The sequence below is a fragment of the Botryllus schlosseri genome, chromosome 3, assembly GCF_051294905.1.
Source record: "Botryllus schlosseri isolate E-star chromosome 3, Bs_hap1, whole genome shotgun sequence".
Classification (NCBI taxonomy): Eukaryota; Metazoa; Chordata; class Ascidiacea; order Stolidobranchia; family Styelidae; genus Botryllus; species Botryllus schlosseri.
In genome coordinates this window covers 31,501,216-31,519,915 of record NC_137238.1, presented here as the reverse complement: position 1 = coordinate 31,519,915, position 18,700 = coordinate 31,501,216, and the positions used below count along the sequence as shown (strand labels likewise).

At 41.9% G+C, this 18,700-nt stretch overlaps 1 protein-coding gene and 1 long non-coding RNA gene across 2 annotated transcripts in view; one reads left to right on the top strand and one right to left on the bottom strand.

Moving 5' to 3' along the window:
• Nucleotides 1-18,700, bottom strand: part of LOC145435012 (uncharacterized) — a 544,696-nt gene that overhangs the window by 173,853 nt on the left and 352,143 nt on the right. The window lies entirely within an intron of this gene.
• Nucleotides 1,593-18,700, top strand: part of LOC145435329 (uncharacterized) — a 42,872-nt gene continuing 25,764 nt past the window's right edge. The window contains exons 1-2 of the long non-coding RNA XR_013913810.1: nt 1,593-1,740; nt 2,786-2,861. This is a non-coding gene — a long non-coding RNA (uncharacterized LOC145435329). The remainder of the gene's footprint in view (nt 1,741-2,785; nt 2,862-18,700) is intronic.

Here is an 18,700-nt window from a genome sequence, read left to right as displayed (position 1 = left end):
TCATAAAAGTCACTGAAACTCTGGCATTTTGGTTTACAGCGTTTACTAACTATATGAGAAGCTTTCATTTTCGATATATTATGAAAAAATATCCAGATCCACTACACAAATAATGCTTTGCGATACGGACAGAATCATCTCGGTAACAATATGAAAATGCCCTGTCTTTACGCTGAATCGTCAAATTAGGGCTCTGATTGATGGATGCGAAAATCTGCTCAATACTACCGAAAATCATCTTGGTTGTGCGTGGATCACACTTCCTAATCGTTCCGAGCGATGTCATTTTGTTCTATACCTTTATCACAGGGGCGGGCAACTTCTGCGGTCGGCGGGCCGGATTTGGAAATGAAGTACTTGCCGGGTCGGATTCCTAAATTTATGCATTAAACGCGTATTTATCCACCGAAAGCAGGGGCGGGCGGGTTTTTCCCATAAGAACAGCGCAGGACGCGGTGCCGCCATCGTGTCCTACAATCGTATGGAAACAAGTAAATCGCACGGGTCACTGCGATTGGGTTATGATATTCTTTCCTTTGACCAAATGCAATTAACGGCACTATTTAAACTGGCTTGCAGAGCACGAGATTTGAGATAATTGGCATCAATCGAAAGCTACCTTAGTCCTGGAACCCCCCAGAATCAGCCTTGAAGTTTGTATTATTGTAACGGACTTTGGTATTGTGTTGAAACAACTAGATCGTCATGTCTGGGGTATGTTTGCACCAAGTTGCCACTAGGACATCATCTTATTGGTACATATTCGCACTGTGTTCCACCATTCGGACCGACATGATGTCCGAATGGTACTGCAGTCCGAATCTATCTCAGACATGATGTCCGAGTGGCGCAACACGCAGTCTGAACATACTCAACACATGATGTTTCAGTGACGCAGCATTGTGCCTGCATGACAAAGACATGTTTTCCGAGTGGCAATTACTCGTCCAAACATACCCCAGACATGATGTCCTAGTGGCGAAACACGATGTGAACATATCCCAGACATGATGTCCGAGTGGCGCAACACATTACGAACATACCAAATACATAATATCAGACTGGTACCACAGTCTGAAGCTATCCAAGATATGATGTCCGAGTGGTGTGAAACAGTGCCAACATACCCCAGATATGATGTCCGAGTGGCAACAAAGTCACAACATTCCCCAGACGTTGTGTCCGAGTGATAATATCGTCCGAATCTACCCCAGATATAATGCTGTCCGGCCGCTGGCTTACAATTTCTGTTTACGAAGCGACCAGCAATCGTCGTCTGCATCTGGGTATTCAACCGTGAGCAATGTTCCTTCTAATTTTTGACGAGTCTGCACACACTCACCAACTTACTGCGCAGACCCTTGAACAACAGTGCGTAACGACTAAAAAAAGGTCATCACTTCGGATTTTTTGTGCGCAACTTGGATTTTCTGTGCGCAGAGACCGTGTCAGCACTGCGCATTTGCGCACGTGCGCAGCTTAGAGGGAATATTGACCGTGAGTCACATTGTAACGCATATATCTGTAGATTAGTTATCTATCCATAGCCTCAGGGCATGTCACGTTTTAACTTGCTGTTCAGATGTGGCACTTTTGAAATCGTTACAAAAGCGCGCGATGCGTGTAGTAACGGCTGTAGCACAGATACGTGAGTATTACGGGAAATTGTCAGTCAGTACTAGTCTGGCTCATCTGGAATGTGCTCGCAGTCAAAGCCAGATTCGTCCGTACACGAACTACGTAAGTTACGTTCTAGTTAGATAAGTTCTCTCTCGTGTAAGTCAATCAATCAGTTGATTCCAGCTGAGGATTTGAGATGCAAAGTCCTAAGTCTGAACCGTGTAAGCTGACTAGTGCTATCGACCTATCGTTGATGGGTGATATCGTATTGTAAAATTATCGCAGCAGATTATAGTTTTTTGAAAGATATCTGAGTAGATATCCCATACCGGACAGGGATGTCCACTGCCATGTGTGTGGATGACATCTCTACAGCTAAAATCTGTTGAACCTGACAGCTTCAACATTCGATTGTCAGTGAAAATTATTCGATACGCTATAAATTTAATATATATATTAAACACAATGTGATCAAAATTATGTATATGAAGATATTTGCCACCAAGTCACCCAAAAGATGTGCCAAATGATAAATGGAATTGCAACCACCACGGTCAGCCTTGCAATTAAATTTCAAGATTTGATAAGCTTATAGCTACATCCACTTCAACATATTCTCAAACCGAATTACTATAGGTAACATTTTACTTACTGTCAAGTAGAAAATAAATATTTGTTACATCTGGTTCATTCTTATGAGCAGGGGTGGGCAATTATTTTTCTCCACGGGCCATACGAGAAACAGAAAATACGATGGCGGCCTGAGTCAAAATTGTTAGCTATATTTTCCAGCGTGTTGATTATATTTCTAAATTGAAAGCTGTGAATTACATTGTTAAGAAATGCTGCTCATGACATGCGTTGATATTAGATAACGGGAAAGTGACGGTTAATTGCCAAAAATCACATTTTTCTTTCGTTTCATTTGATACATTTTCAATTCTCTTTATGCTCCCTATCCTCGTTTATATTATTAAGACATTAAAGTGAATTTGGGATAATGCAAAGCTGATTTTCGAGATATCTGCCTTCCGAACAGTGTGCGGCTTGGTGAAATCGCCTTGTTGGTGAGCGAAGCTTGCTTTTGCTTCGCTTGCTCTTTCATCCTTTAGTTAATGGTGATGTGTCATAATAAAAATAAAAATTGACTTGTTTTACGAATTAGGAATTTGGAAACGTATCACGTAACAATTTGAAGCACAGACGGTGTAATGCGAATTGTGACAACGGCAGCAAAGAAGGTTTGAACTAAACTATATTTAAAGGGTGTCTTCTTGTGACTGTTATTGATACGGCATACTTTGCAACAGTTGCCTTATTTTGAATTTGGATTACGCATGCGAGGAACGTAGGCTGTGTAATCGCGGCATATATAAACGAACAATTGAACAGGCTTCAAAGTAAACCAATTTCTGTTTCGGTTCAGTTTTTACAGCCTATGGTTTTATTGCACGCCGCAATATTCAAAAGTAGGCTTTATGTTTTTAATTCCCAGCAACTATTCGCTCACCTACTCACTCACTCCGCTCGCCCACTTTGCCCAGGTCTGCCCTAAGAGGTATAATATCAACGAAAATTATACTTTCGACACTTTCTTGACATGGTTGGAGTCTTGAAACCTAGATGAGTTGTATCATAGCTTCTCAAACAGGGGCCCGCGAAGTCATATTTTGGGGCCCGCCATCCATTTGAGAATTCGGAAGAACGTTAAGTAAATCATATTGAACTGCTGAAATTGATTTCAATTTGAAAATACTGTTGTTGTTCTTGTTCAAAATAATCTATTCTACTTGGGTAGCTTTATTGACTTACTTTGATCACCTCTGAGTTTTGTGTCCTGCAAACAATCCCCAAGAAACCGTGGGAAGCGTGAAGAAGTTTTTATTGCAAGAAATTCAGCATATATCACGTACAAATTAAAACATCGCTCCGGTACGGTCGCGACACAAATTTTTACCCATCGCGAGTCATGGCGCATACTTTAGGAACTGCTGTTATATACGGTATAATGTAGGCGAAAGTTGTGCGCTCGGACAAATGACGCAAATGTGTGGTCGTATCGGTGTACTTTAAGTGTGCTGCAGTGCGCTTTAAGATCATAACGTTAGCTGAGCCAGGAGAATGCTAATCGTTTGATTAAAAACTACTAGTCATGGCGCAATTTGGTCGGATATCATAACGTTAGTTGATCCGGAAGAATGCTACTCGAGCGATTAAAAATTGTTAATCCGGATGCATGAAGTGGAATAAGGTTACGCGCGATGACTATCACGACGTGGTACTGTGTCCTATATGGTATGGAGACAAGCAAATCTCGCGGTTCAGTGAAATTGGTCTACCACGTCACACCTTCCATTTGGCTAAAGGCAATTTGACGATAATTTTTGACCGGCTTGCCGAGCGCGAAATTTGCTAAAACGGGTATCAATCGAAAGCTACGGAGGTACTGATTGCGAAAATATAAGTTTTATTCTGCTCGTGGCCCTGGAAACCCCCAAAATCAGCCTCGAACGTTGCATTGTACAGCACAAAAATGCGATACAATGAGAAGATAGGAAGGTGTCGAAACGACTTGAAGTCAGTGTTCGGATGACTCGAGTCACCTTTTTCGTATGACTTGACTTGACTCGAGTCACTTTGCTAAAATGACTTGACTTGACTTGAATCGGCGTATCAGAAATGTAGATTGACTCGTGACTCGGCGCAAAATTCACGAGTCAATTCCAAGTCATCAAGTAGTCGGTGTCGATAAAAATTACTGTATCTTGCATATGTTCGGATTGTTCGCGCGACGCTGGTGTAACCCGTTAGACGGTTAGAGCGACCAATCATTCAATGATCGTGCGTTTCACTAAGCCTCCATTGTTCTTCCACAAATATATTGATCGCAAACTAAGTGATGATCGAAGCTTACGTTGTCATAAACTATAGTATAGTGAAGTAATTCAATAGCAAAATGTTTATTTTTATGCTATTCTATGCTATTCAATTGGATATTTATTTACCCTACGCTTGGTCCTCAAGTTTCGGGTATACGACGCTGAGCTTGGTTAGCCATAGCGCACACAAACTGGCCAGATTATATTCTAACTTATTGTGTGCTAGCACCATTGCACAAATAGAGTAAATTGGATGCTGTCACGTTTTCAAGTGCCTTTTTCCGGGGTGAACAAATCAGATGCGCAACATTACAGTCTTACGGAACTAATTTGTGTATATTTTTGCATACAGCATGAATGCATAGTGCACGCTGGAAAGTTAGGCGTTCAACTGTGTAGGTGTGTGGATTACGGCATGTCATGTAATCATAAAGAACTAACCTCGGCATGTTAGTAATTAAAAGTTAAAATAGTGAACGTGTGTCAACCGTAAGGATTGCATTCACTTTTAGTAGGGATTTGCTTCAATTCTGTGGAGATCATTGTATGTTAGAAACACAAAACAAGTAGGCTATTCATCGTTTCAACATTATTCGACAATGTTAGAGACATCCCATGCTAAATTTGTTATGAATGCATTGATCGCAATAGCGGCGTGATTTGAGAACATGCGACACCGGAAATGGTGACATTACGCAGGTCAAACATTAGAGTTCTATATTATGCGCGATGTATTTCATGCGTCTTATGTTAATTTGACATTAACCAAAATCCAGCGACTCACGCAATGTATAGTACACATTGATTGCAATCGATTCGAAGATCAGATGCTTACAGGTTAATTGCGCATAACAACCGAACTGCAGTGAGATATACGCGACGTTTAACAAATCACGATTCTAATGTATTTTAGTTTGAAATTTTGTGACTACGCAGACTGGTGATGTCGATCGTGTATCATGCAATTTATGCTGTCTAAACTGTAGACCAGTGTTTCCCAACCTTTTTCGGTGTCGGGGCCAAATTTAGAATTTCAGAGTACGGTCGGGGCTGCACGAATACCTGGGCAATGAAACGGACCCCAAATAGTCATCAAAATATGAAAATTGGCATTGTTCCAATCAATTGCTCGAAGCCATTGACCATTTTTATAGGCTTTGTGTTGATGCGCTCCCATTGTTCAGAACAATCGACCTTAGGTGGCTATTTCAGAGCAGTTTTATTGCCCTGGCGAGATTTCTATTTTTTTTAGAATCAGTACGACAGTAGTTTTCAAATTATTCGGACGCTTCGGTCGTGAGCTGTAGGACTACCAATTATGCATGCTTTCGGGGCAGTTTAGGGAGTCAGATTTTATTGCCCGAACGCGCGAAGCGCGAAAATTTTCTGTAATTCATAATTGAATCGATCAACATGATCGCGAATTGCAAATATATTACTATCAATTTTTATCCTCTCTCTGTCCACGTAATCAGTTTTACAGGTAGAGCCGAGGGGTGTGTGTTTGAAAAGGTAGGACCCCTCAATAATAATTAAACATTTCCGGGCGTATATCCGTTGGCAGGAACGAAAGAGCACTTCGTGAGCCCCCTCCCCCAAAATAACTTTGGTCTTGGGCTCCAATTAGGGTGTAAAACCTACCCCTGTCACCTTGTTCGCTTTTACCACGAAATTAGCTGTACCGTTAAGTGAGCCAGCCATCTTTCGATAATTTATGATAAAATCGGTCAATAATATTGGGAATTGCATATATATTGCTATCAATTTCTTGTCCTCGCTGCTCACGTAATCAAATTTACCGGTAGGGCTAAGTGAGGTGTCTTGGACACTGTAGAACCCGTTGGTATGACCCCGCAACATGATGTTACTTCGTAACCTCCTGTCTGTTATATCAAAAAATATAAAATAGCCCAAACGTATGCTACTAAACTAAGATGCGCACACTATTTCAAATTGGTATTTCTTCACTCAAATTTAATTTGTCCCTGCGGGATGATATGTGTCTTGTGAGGTTCAGATTGCCAAGACAGTATTTTGTATATATAACGAAATTAAGCTTCGGTCAACATAACGGCAGTCCTTTTCGGCCAAGGTTTTCTCGCTGCCAATCGTTCTGACACACTTCTTGGAGTCGCATGTTACATGGCGTAAAACTTAATATGTCTTCGTGCATCGTGACACGGTAATGGCAAACCCCGATACGAGCATTCCGATAATTATATTTTTTTGAGGGGATAAGTACCCAAAAGATATTTGGCAGCATGAAATCACGCCTAGAGTAAAAAGATGCACAAATTTTCAAAAACTACTCTATAATTTATGCTTATTCACGAAATAATCTTGAGCCCCCTTCGAGCTCGCCCCCTCAATTGGAGGGTTTGTCGTGCCGCAGTTATGGTCCTGTCTATACCTATATCTATAGCTACTGTTCGTTCAACTGGAAAGTTTGGGCACATTGCAGTGAAACAGCAGCGACGTCACGTTAGTAGTCTACTCACGACTATCCTGCAATCCTAATTAAAAACTCCAGACTCCAAGCCAAGTACGTGCATTTTAAAAATGTAAAATTTCATTTTTTGTCAATACTCGATTTCTTGATATTTTGTGGGGGCCGCAAGAAGGCTATCTGCGGGGCGCATGCGGCCCTTAGGGCCGCGGTTGGGAATCACTGCTGTAGACTGTGATTACTGATTCTACATACATGTGCATATCAAAAGCGGGTTCCATTGATCGTACCTATAGCATTTTCACGACAAATCATTTGCTTATTCGCTGCGACTGATGTATGGTTTGGTGTCCTATTCAATTACAGTAGTTCTGTCAGCCCTGTTAGTACACTTGAGATAGACAGCATTGCATAAAAATACGATGCGTAAATAATATGGTGCATATGGGACAGCACAGCAGACATTATATTTTACAGTTATGTAGATCATACACGTATTTATTACTAAAGGTTTATGTAACATGGTTTACAAGCATGGCGATGCAAACTTTGCTTAGTACTACGAAGAGGCAACTAGAAATTTGTGTGAAATCATAGTCTTATAACATTGTTTTCCTTTTCCAATATCTGCAGTGTATCTGACTTAGCTTTCACATTAAAATCTTTTTGCTGGCGTGTTATCCTCAAAATCATAATCATGGTTGAGACATCGCAACCGACATCAACAGGCAAAACCATGAAACCAAGTCTAGTGCCTTTCCATTTGGGAATTACGAATTGCGTGCTAGGAGTGATCAGTATTGTCGTATCGTCGGTGGCCATGTCCTTACCATCAAACATATTTCACGGAGAACGGACCTACAACATCGTAGCGGCCGGCGAGGGAATTTGGTGCGGAATGTTTATGATTGCCACCGGCATTCTGGGAATATTAACAAAAGTGAAGCTGTCCGAGCCTTTATACATAGCCAGCGGGGTGGTGGGGATATTAGCGGCGATAATCAGTCTTGTCGGATTCGGACTGTCCGCGTTAGGAGTCCTGGCGTACACCTACCTTGTATGGAACGTTACCTTGATCAGCTTGTATGCTGTGGTTGGTACGATGTGCTTGTCCGCTATACCAATATGCATTGTACAAACTGTGTTTTCGTTTCGCGACAAGCACCTCAGTTCGGGTGATATTAAAGCCACTTTTGTACATAACAAACCTGGCGTCACGTCCACTGTACATGCATTTACGGAGGAAAAATCACGCACATACACTAATCCCTATGATGGCTACTTTCTCGCGCTGGGTGTTGCAGAAATAACGCTTGGATTCGTTATACTGTGTCTAGAAGCAGCGGCGTTGTCGCATACGAGAAGCGTGCAAGACATTGTTCACGAATCATGGTTAGCCTTCGGCTACACAGGAATTGGAATGTGGGGCGGGTTATATATTTGCGCGTCTGGTGCGCTCGGAGTTCTCTACAAATTCCGCCCTTCCGCGACTGTTATCAACGCGAATTTGGCGATGTGCATGCTGTCAGCGACCACTTCCATTCTCATCGTTGTGATTTCCGGACTGGCTGCTATAACGACTGAGCGGCGGCTGATTGAACTGCGGATAGCTTTAGCCGCGCTGGGATTTATAGCCGTGATTGTCAATGTGGTGCACAGCGCGTTTTGCTGCGGGGGCGTTTGTCAAGGGCAGAAAGTCGAAAGAGGAAATACTGTTGTGGCCACGGCGGCTGTGTGATTTCGCGCCGAATCGGGATGCGTATTTGCGGGGAAGAGTTTCAATTCCATCTGTCTTCACTAGACTTGCGCAACTAGATAATTCCTGTTATCCAATTAGACTGATTAGATCCAAATGCCAGTAATATAAGTCTTATCGAATGTTTTTATGCTGTTGTTGTTTGTGGGATTCATGGTCATTTACATTTCACACCAGGTCAATTTTCTTCAATTTTATTCCGTAGCTGCCGATTTGTAGCACGGCCCACTCCTTGAATTTTTATGAGCCACCGCTTACACGGATGAGATGGCGCGGAGGAGCCTAGATAAACCTCCAACACTTACTTAGAAACTCTATAGTCACCTGCAACTCGCAACCCATTGGTGTTGTAGCTGTGGATTATACCACTACGCTATCTCGCCACCTGGGAGTTTCTATGCCCTAATTTAGTACCCGGACCAGTGAAATTTTAAAACAAAGGGGCGAACAGGTGAACCTTCAAAAATAGAAATGAACCAAAAATTTAATTACTACAAATGTATACAGCTCAAAAGTAATTTCGTGAACTTCATTTAATAGTGCCTTTTTGATATTAGATATTTATAAGTGGTTTTAGTATAGGAATTCAGATTAATTTTGTCAAAGTACATAATACACAAGTATTGATCGTTACACAATCATTCAACAATGTTTAGGCCATGATATGATAAGTTCGTCATAAGTGCATTGATCACCATGCCGGCGGCATGATTTCAGAACTTGTGGCGCCGGAATTCGTGACAACTATACCCAAAAGCACAGGAGTTTCATAAAACGAGCGATATCTTTCAAGCGTCTGATCTTAATTTGAAATTAACTCAAAAGCAACGACACACGCAATATATAGACATTGATTGCAATCGATTAAGCACGATCGGGCGGTTTCAGGTTAACTGCGCCGTGTAACCTAAATCCATAGTCAGATATACGTGACGTTCTACAAATCATGATTCGAATGTGTATTTTGGTTTGTAATTTAGTGAGCACAGGCCTGTGAAGTTGGCTTAACGTTATACTGTAATTCTTACTATTTATGTAAATACTCGAAAATGGCATATCCCATAAGCTCAATACAGCGACCGTATACATATACATGCAGCGTTATATCTTCAAGGACATTTGTCAATGGCAGAAAGTCGACGAGAGGAGTTGCGGTCGGTGCCGCTGTTTGATTTCGCGCGAAATCTTGCCGTATACCTTTCAGGAAGAGAGTTTCAATCCTATCTGTCTTCGCTGTTGTCTACTGCCGATTTTTGATGTTGAACATTGTCACATTTTGATCATCTTGAATATATCAGTCATGGTTAATTATTCACCGTTTTGAACATATTCAATGATTTGAGTACTTATATCCGAGCCGAGTATTGATTTTGGTGATTCAAGCCGAGCATTGCCAGTTAATTTTTTTGGAGTACCGATTTTGTAGCGCTCTCGTGACTAAGAATTCATTTTTCCATTATAATAAATATTTCGATGTCATTACTTCTCCAAGAATACGCGTGTACATGAAAACGACGTTTCGTATTAGTGATCAAGCTGCGTCGTTGTGACAGGCGGTAATTCATAATCGCAGTAGACACATGCGGAATTACGCCTGTATAACTTTTAGTTGAAACATGTTATTTGCGGTCGGATGAAAGATACATGTTTGAGATGTTCAAATTTACCCGATGTTATTATACCGTAAAGAATGCCACTTAAAGCTCGACTTGACTAGGGATCGAATCCTTTGGATATAGTTGATATCGCCCAGTAGCAATGTAAAAGATAGAACGAGCAAACGTCGTTAGCATATTTGATTTAAGCGTCATAAGATCATATCCCTTTATATTTTCGCACCAAACCCACGATATACCGTACACATATGAATGAAAGCCGGTACAAGTGTGTTCAGTTAGAAGAAGTAGATGCGTAACATTGTCAGACATGAATATTAAGACAATCATTAGCAAAGTGTGTAAAGGTGATGATGTTTCCCCTCATTTTCAGGTTTATCTCACTGTGTCGTTATAGAAACAGGCATGGATAATCATGAATCTTCATCCGTTGCGATTGAAATGTCAGTAATCGCATCTGATGGGTCGGAGGACAGCAATGGCACAGTGGCGGTATCAGAGACACGGTCTGCTAACGACGGCTTGAAAGAGTCCCGCCATCAAATATTGACAAAGTGGAGAACAGCAATATTCACGCTCGGAGTACTGAACGCCGTGATCGGGATGTGCATAATTCCTCTGTATATCGCATTTACGATTTTAAACAAACGAACATTTAGTCCGTACGGCGACGGGACTCCGAAGTTACTGGTGGCGACTCATGTCGCAGCAGATTTGGGCAGATTTGATAGCCTCGGGTTGAACAGCAGTATGATGTTGCTCTTGTGTGGTTTGTCCGGAATCGTTACCAGATGGAAATCATCTACTATCAAAGTATTTCCTAGTTTGTTGCTGTCAGGTGCCGCGGCATTCAGCAGCTTTGGGGGTTTTGGTAGCAATGTGTACAACACAATGTTGCACGCTATACGCTATACAGGTTTGATGAGCCCTATACGGAGTCCTGTAGACGGGTTCAATATGCTCATCGCCCTGGCAACACTGTGTTTGGCTGGTGCGGCTGCGTCAGTGACACAATGTGTGTTGTCATATCGAAGTTTGTATTTGTGCCTCTTCTCGCTTGAGCGGGAAATAACAGGGGGCAACATTCAGATGACTCAACCGGGTCATTTAACGATGATAGCTACATCTCGTTCCGACACAAACTATTTTCTCTCGAAACGGAAACATACTGCTCTTTGCCTGATTGGAATAGCCGAGATTATTTTCGGCTGGGTCATCGTTGGCGTAGAAGCGCTTGCCTTCGTGAATACTGGTGAATCCGTCGGTAACATGAAGTGGCCTACAGGTGATGTTATCGGTTTGCGGTTATCGATTCATTCTACAGGACTTTTGGGAGGTATAATTGTATCTGTTTCCGGTGCGCTGGGAGTAGCGCTGTCCATGCGTTCGTCTGTTGGTATGGTAAATGCAAACATGGCAACGAGCTTGATTGCGGCATCGGCATCTTGCCTGGTTAATTTCGTAGCTGCGTACGCTATTGAATGGCAATTTGATCGACTGAACTATCACATATATGTTGCGGCGTTGAGTGCTGCAGCCGTGTTGCTTTGCGTGGCTCACGCCGGATTGTGTTGCAACAGTCAATGCTCCGCCCGATATCTCCACGAACCAACACGGCCATTGTCGCATGGAGTTGCGAGCTCGGAATATGTCCAAGAGGGCGTGGCCGGGGATGGCCTACCGATTTAGCTCCTGCAAGAACCGAGAAGGAGGAAACTGGAAATAGTTTATGAAATTTCTTATGTCAAACCATTTCATATTGCGATGTACTGACAATAATTTTTTCATAGAAGTCATCTAACTATGTGTTATTGCGAACGTATACTGCATATGATTGATCGATAACGTTTATTGCAATGATAAATTATCTATCGTGACTCTGTCACAATTCGTTATACAAACGCATGCTTACTCATGTCGTAGGCCAATTATAGTTTTGTTATGCTCGGACATTTTACGTTGGTATCGTTTGTTTCTTATTTGTCTAGGATTAGTAATTACCGCCAATCATCATTTCCTCGTGTGTCGTGCTTCGTATTTATACCCGGTGTTCTGTTGTCTCGTGACCTTTTCGTTTAATTGCACTCTGGATCGTGTCGCCTGTATTTAAGTCATACTGCTGATAATATACTGATTTCGTATTGCAACCTCGTCGTATTGAGTTATTGCTCAAACAAGATCAAGAACATAACAATTGGTGTCAGAAGTCGGATTCATAGTTATTTCTGCGACGAATACTGTGTATATAATGGAAGCAAGTATATTGAAACTTCTAGAGAAGCAACAGGAAATGATGGCGGAACAACGAGCACAGCACAAAGAAGAGCTGGCGCAGCACAAAGAAGAGCTGGCACAGCACAATGAAGACATGAACAGGGTTGTAATGACTCGAGTCATGACTCGACTCGAGTCAGACTCGAGTCACGATTTTTTTGTGACTCGACTTGACTCGAGTCATTTTCTTGAAATGGGAAAATGACTCGACTCGACTCGAGTCAATATTTTGATTGACTCGACTTGTACTCGAGTCATTTCGCATGACTCGACTCAAGTCATTGACTCGGCTTATTTTATATGACTTGAAGGTGAAGAAAGTTGCGAATCACAATGGTTAGATCAACGCATGTGACGAATTCTGTCGACATCGCTATTTGTCACCACTGCTTTCGTTGCACTCGTCTGACATCAGATATGCGCCGCCGTAAAAGCAAAAGACAATGGTACATAGTAGCAAAGAGCAATGCATTGTACAAAATCATCCAGTGATGAAGAGGTAGGCTAATAGATCCTCCGCCATCAAAGTACTCAAGACATTTCAATTATACAAGCAAAAGAAGCAACCAATCGAAGCAAATGACTCAGATGGTGAAGTAGCCTACTTGGAAGAGACTGATAAGCTCACAGGTAGATATGAAGGCGATGATTTTTTGCATTTTTGGCCGACTAGAATGGATGAGTATCTAATGCTCTTCAGTGTGGTTCAAAATTGCTTTTCAATTCCTGCATCTAATGCGCCAGAGGAACGTGTATCCAGTCGATGTGGATTATTCTAAGGCCATGCCGCCTCAACATATATGAGAATCTCCTTTCCACTTTAGTATTTTTCAAGTGTAACTCATTGATTTGATCTGCTGTCTGTGAAAACACACAATACCCTCCGTCCGTTTGACGTTTTGTTAGGTATGTGCATTGTGCACGTGATGATAATGACTGGCTAATATTGTGTGATGTTTGTACAATAGGGCCGATCAAAAATACCTTCTTTTTTATTCTACTGGGTGGCTACTTGATAAAATTGCTACGTTGCATAAAAAGAACACTGAATCTGGCCTAATTTGAAAAAGTGGAATCAATGAAATGAGAGGAGAAAATTTTGGATTTGAAAATACATGGAGTATTTTTAGTGAGAAATGATTTCATATAATATAATTACATACTAGCAGTAAGTCGACTATTTTTCATATCCAAAATATTCCACTCTAATAACTCCGCTTCTTCTAGTTGGAATTGAGGCAAATTTTCTCTGATTCATATTTTTACACAATCTAACAATATCATGAGGTAGCCGGTATATTTCGAAAGTCTCTATTTGTAATTAATCCAAATATTTTCTCTTAGCATTGCTTTCTACTGGTTGGAATTAAGCCAAATTTAAGTTGTTTTAGATAATCTAACAATTTTAAGAAGTAGCCTCTTTTTTGAGATCCTGTCTTCATTTTTGGGATTTTTTTTGTTAAATGTAGGGCAAATTCGACTAAGACAACAGTAAATCAGCACTAAAGTAACGCTCCGGCGACTATTTCGGCAGCTGAGCAGGAAAGTTGACCTTTTTTCTGGTCAACCACCTGATATGATGTGAAAGCAAAACTGTCCCTCTACATAAGCGTTTATCAGTTGATTCTTTACCAGCTTGTATCTAGCTAGACGTGAATTCGTAGGTCTTCTATCAGATAGTATGTAGACGTGAATTCGTTAATTCTCTATAAGCTATTAGTGAGCGGTCGTCGATGTGCTCGTAATAAAAACTGAATGCTTTTATTTGTAAAATATCAGACTGACAATACAGATATTTGATTTAAAGTTCTAAGATTAGTAACGTTATCGTATTGGCGGCATGTCTCGTCTATCTGTAGCATCGGTATATGAGGCCAGGAACTGCCTGTTATCTGCCTAACTAAATAAACTTGTGCCAAGACTATGATAGGGACAAAATATGCATGTTTGGCAAGCAAGGAATTCGATATCACCCAAGCAGAATTGAAAACATAAGTTGAACATGACTTCAATACTGTGACTTGGACTCGACTCGAGTCATAACACTATGACTCGGACTTGACCCTTAAAACGGTGACTTGGACTCGGACTCGAGTCGGTGATGAATTGAAAATGACTCGACTCGACTCGAGTCAAAACCACAAAAGTCAGATTGACTCGTGACTCGGAACCATGTGACTTGGTTACAACCCTGGACATGAAGCTACAAAATGCTCAGCACAAAGAAGAAATGGCGCAATTAACGCAGAGGTTGAATCCCGGTGCATCAACATCTGAAGCTACCGCTCCCAAGCTTGATTCATTTGTAAAATCAAAGGAGAAATGGGACCAATATCTTGAGCGATTCAACTATCACCTAGCAATTTACGGCATTTCCAATATGGAGAAGAAAAGAGCGTGTCTACTTTCATGGGTCGGACCTGAAACGTACTCGCTCCTACGTAATTTGTTTGGGGCTGCTGATGTCAGTGCGTAAACCTTCGACGCGTTGACTGAGAAGTTGTCTACACACTTCAAGGATTCAATTCATGTGCAAGCAGCCAGGTACGAATTTTATTATTGCAAAATGCAACCGGGGCAATCGTACGCCGATTGGATCGCTACTCTACGCGAAATCTCCAAGGATTGCAACTTCATATGCCCAAGAGATGGCTGTGATCAGAGCTACATTGATGAGCTAATGCGCGATCTCATCATTAAAGAAACGCACGCGGATGTGAGACGGCATTGTCTAACACAAACCAATCCATCCCTTGGAGACGTTCTGAAAGTAGCTGCAACATACGTGAGAACGCTGGAAACCGATTGGGTTATCCAGGGCGAGAGTAACGGTAAAGATACTTCCATCGTCAACAAAATGACTGGAAGCTATCAGAAGGGGAAAAAACCTTCCAAATCCATCCAGGGCAACTTCCCGGAAAGACTGAAATCCTGCAGCCGCTGTTTCATCGATCACCAGAGAAAAGACTGTCAATATCGACATGCAGTATGTCTGAAATGTGGTCGTAAAGGTCATATCAAACCTGTTTGCATGTCTACCAAACCTAGTATCACGCAACAGGTCACATCCGTCAATTTCTGCTCAGTGCCGCTCCTCTCCTTCGACATCGATCAACTATATCGACGCGTAGGAAATCAGCTTTGGATCAACTCCAGCATCAACGGCATTCCGTTGCCGACACAGTGGGACACTGGTGCACCCTCCGCCATGGTGGGATTGACTGGGTACCAAACTTTGGGCTCTCCGAAACTCTCTGCATACCATTGCTCTTTCGTAGCGTATGGCGACAAGCCACTGAAAGTGAAAGGTATTTGCACTGTAACTGTGCAGGTGGGTTCCGAAGTTCGGGTTGGCTTAAAATTGGTAGTTCTCGACGAACACTGTGGGCAAAACATTTTTGGTCTCGATTGGAGCGATGCTTTCTCCATGACCGCTAAGGAAACGTCTGCTTTGGATACAATTTCCTCGCAGATGGTCAAATCGCAATCATGTAATACTATCGACATTTCTGATTCGAGCGACAAGTCGCAAGACAAGTCGCTGTTCAAACCGAATTGAATAGATTAGTCAATCAAGGTATCCTCGAACCAATCAATTACAGTAATTGGGTAGCACCAATTGTTGCCGTCACTAAATCTGATGGATCAGTACGCATTTGTGGTGACTTCAAAGCATTGAATCAACAAATTCAGATAGATAAGCATCCCCTGCCCTCCTTGGATGAAATCCTTCACAAGTTACAGGGTGGTTGTATTTTCACGAAAATTGATCTTGCCGATGCTTATTTTCAGCTAGAATTAGATGATGATGCGAAGAATTTATGAGTCAAAAACACGCAATTCGGTCTATTCCGTTATCGACGCATGTGTTTCGGAGTCGCATCTAGTCCCGCAAATTTTCAACGTTGTATTGATGCCATGAACGCCGGCTTACCCGGTGTTGCTAGTTTTATCGATGACGTAATCGTTACTGGCATTGATGAACGCGATCATTTTCGCAACTTATCGCTACTCTTTGAGCGCCTCACCGAATACGGTTTCACCGTGAACTTCGCTAAATGTGAATTTTTTAAAAGTAGTATCGAGTGTCTTGGTCATATAATCGACAAAGACGGCGAACGCCCGTCTCACATATCCGTTGAAGCAATCATACAGTTGCCTAAACCTCAGGATGTTCGCCAGCTACAGGCATTCCTGGGCAACGTCAATTATTATCGCGCGTTTATTCCCAATTTCACGAATAAAGCCGCTGCCTTGTACCGTTTTCTTCAAAAAGACGCGGAATTCATTTGGAATGCGGACAGTGACGCAGCTTTTCGCATTCTCAAAAACGACGTAATCGACGCTACGCAGTTAGCTCATTATGATGTACACAAACAGCTCATTTTGTCAACAGATGCTTCTCAATTCGGAATCGGCGCTGTACTCTCAATCGAGCACGAGGGCGAAGAGAGACCGATCCTACTCTCAAATAGAGAAGGAAGCTCTGTTAATCATTTACGGAGTCACTAAATTTCGTCAATTCTTGTATGCTCCCTTCAACACGCAAAGACGTGCTTCCTGCACTTCAACAAAGTAATGTAGTGTACGAATATAGGTGCCACTGTGATTGTGGCTACGTGGGAAGAACGTCAAGACGTCTGCAGGACCGCATAAACCAACATGTCCCCAGATTTATCAGAACACGTGCGTCACGCGATGTGAAAAGCTCGCCCTTAACTCATCCACTTAAGATTGATGCTGATCGATCAAAGGCCATTAATTCTGCCATCGGCAAACATCTGTTGGATAATCCGATTTGTGCGAATAATTATCGAGACGACCGATTTCGAATCGTAGGTCGAGGCCGTTCACAATTCCATTTGTGTGCCTTGGAATCAACTTTTATCAAAATACACCAACCAAAACTCTGTCAACAAAAGGAGTTCGTGTACCACCTAAAAATAGTACATTAAACGCTCTCTCATTCGAAATTTCATGCTGGTGACGTCATATTTTGTGATACGATTGTTGATATACAATGTTCTTTCCAATTCTCTACTAGTTGCTGACGATTACCCCTGACGAGTGTCAGCCGAAAATATTCGGGTTCATTTCAATATGAATATACTATTTAATTGTATATTGAAGTTCTGTACCTCCAAGAAGCTCTTCAATTCTTGTATGGCGGAAAATTTACGTATTAACGTGCCACAAACCGCTTCTAACTATTTTCTCGCCGGACAAGAAAATTCCCGTGATGACAGCGCAACGCTTACAGCGATGGGCACTAACGCTCATGACTTATCAATATGACATTCGCTTTAAACCAGGGGTCACCAACACGCGGCCCGCGGGGTCATCTTTTGCCGCCCGCGACATGATTTGAGATTTCGGAAGAAAGCTAAGAAAACCATTTTGAAGTGCTGTGAAATTGACAACAGGTTCAATATATTTTTGTTGTTGTTTCAAAATAAGCTATTCTCGTGTGCCCAACATCACTATTCGTCACAAGCTAAAACGGCTTTGGTGATGGCAACAACAACTCTCATCGAGGGAGAATCAGATGATATGAATGAGCATGGACAGATATTGCCTTGACGTGCAGTGGCTTAAACACTGCCATAACCGAGACGCTAAGAAAACGGCTAATGGCAGTGGTTCTCAAACTGGGGGCGTGAAAGCATCTGAAGAAGGGCAGACCTGCGGTCAACTGAATTTTTTTTTTATACATGGTTATTGTCCTGTGTGAAATTCGGAATTCATATCATACATTTCTCTAACCAACAGTCATAACCTTCCATGCCATCAATTTATCCGTTGGGATTGCTAGCATTCTGGTTTCATTTTGTGATCTGACGATACGGGGCGCGCGAAATTTTTCAGTAAGGGGGACGTGTCTAAAAAAAGTTTGAGAACCACTGGCTCAGGGCTTCCCCATAAGATCAAGCTTAAGTGGAGATGGTCTTTCAGCTAGTAACGTTTCCTGGTATCGTGCACAACTCAGAGTTCAAAATAAAATGAAATTGACGATAGTGATTTTTGTTGTATTTGTATTCCTTTCATAAAATATTATTTCTAATGTGGTCACAATTCCCATCGCCTATGTTAGGTAGCACAGCGTTGTGCT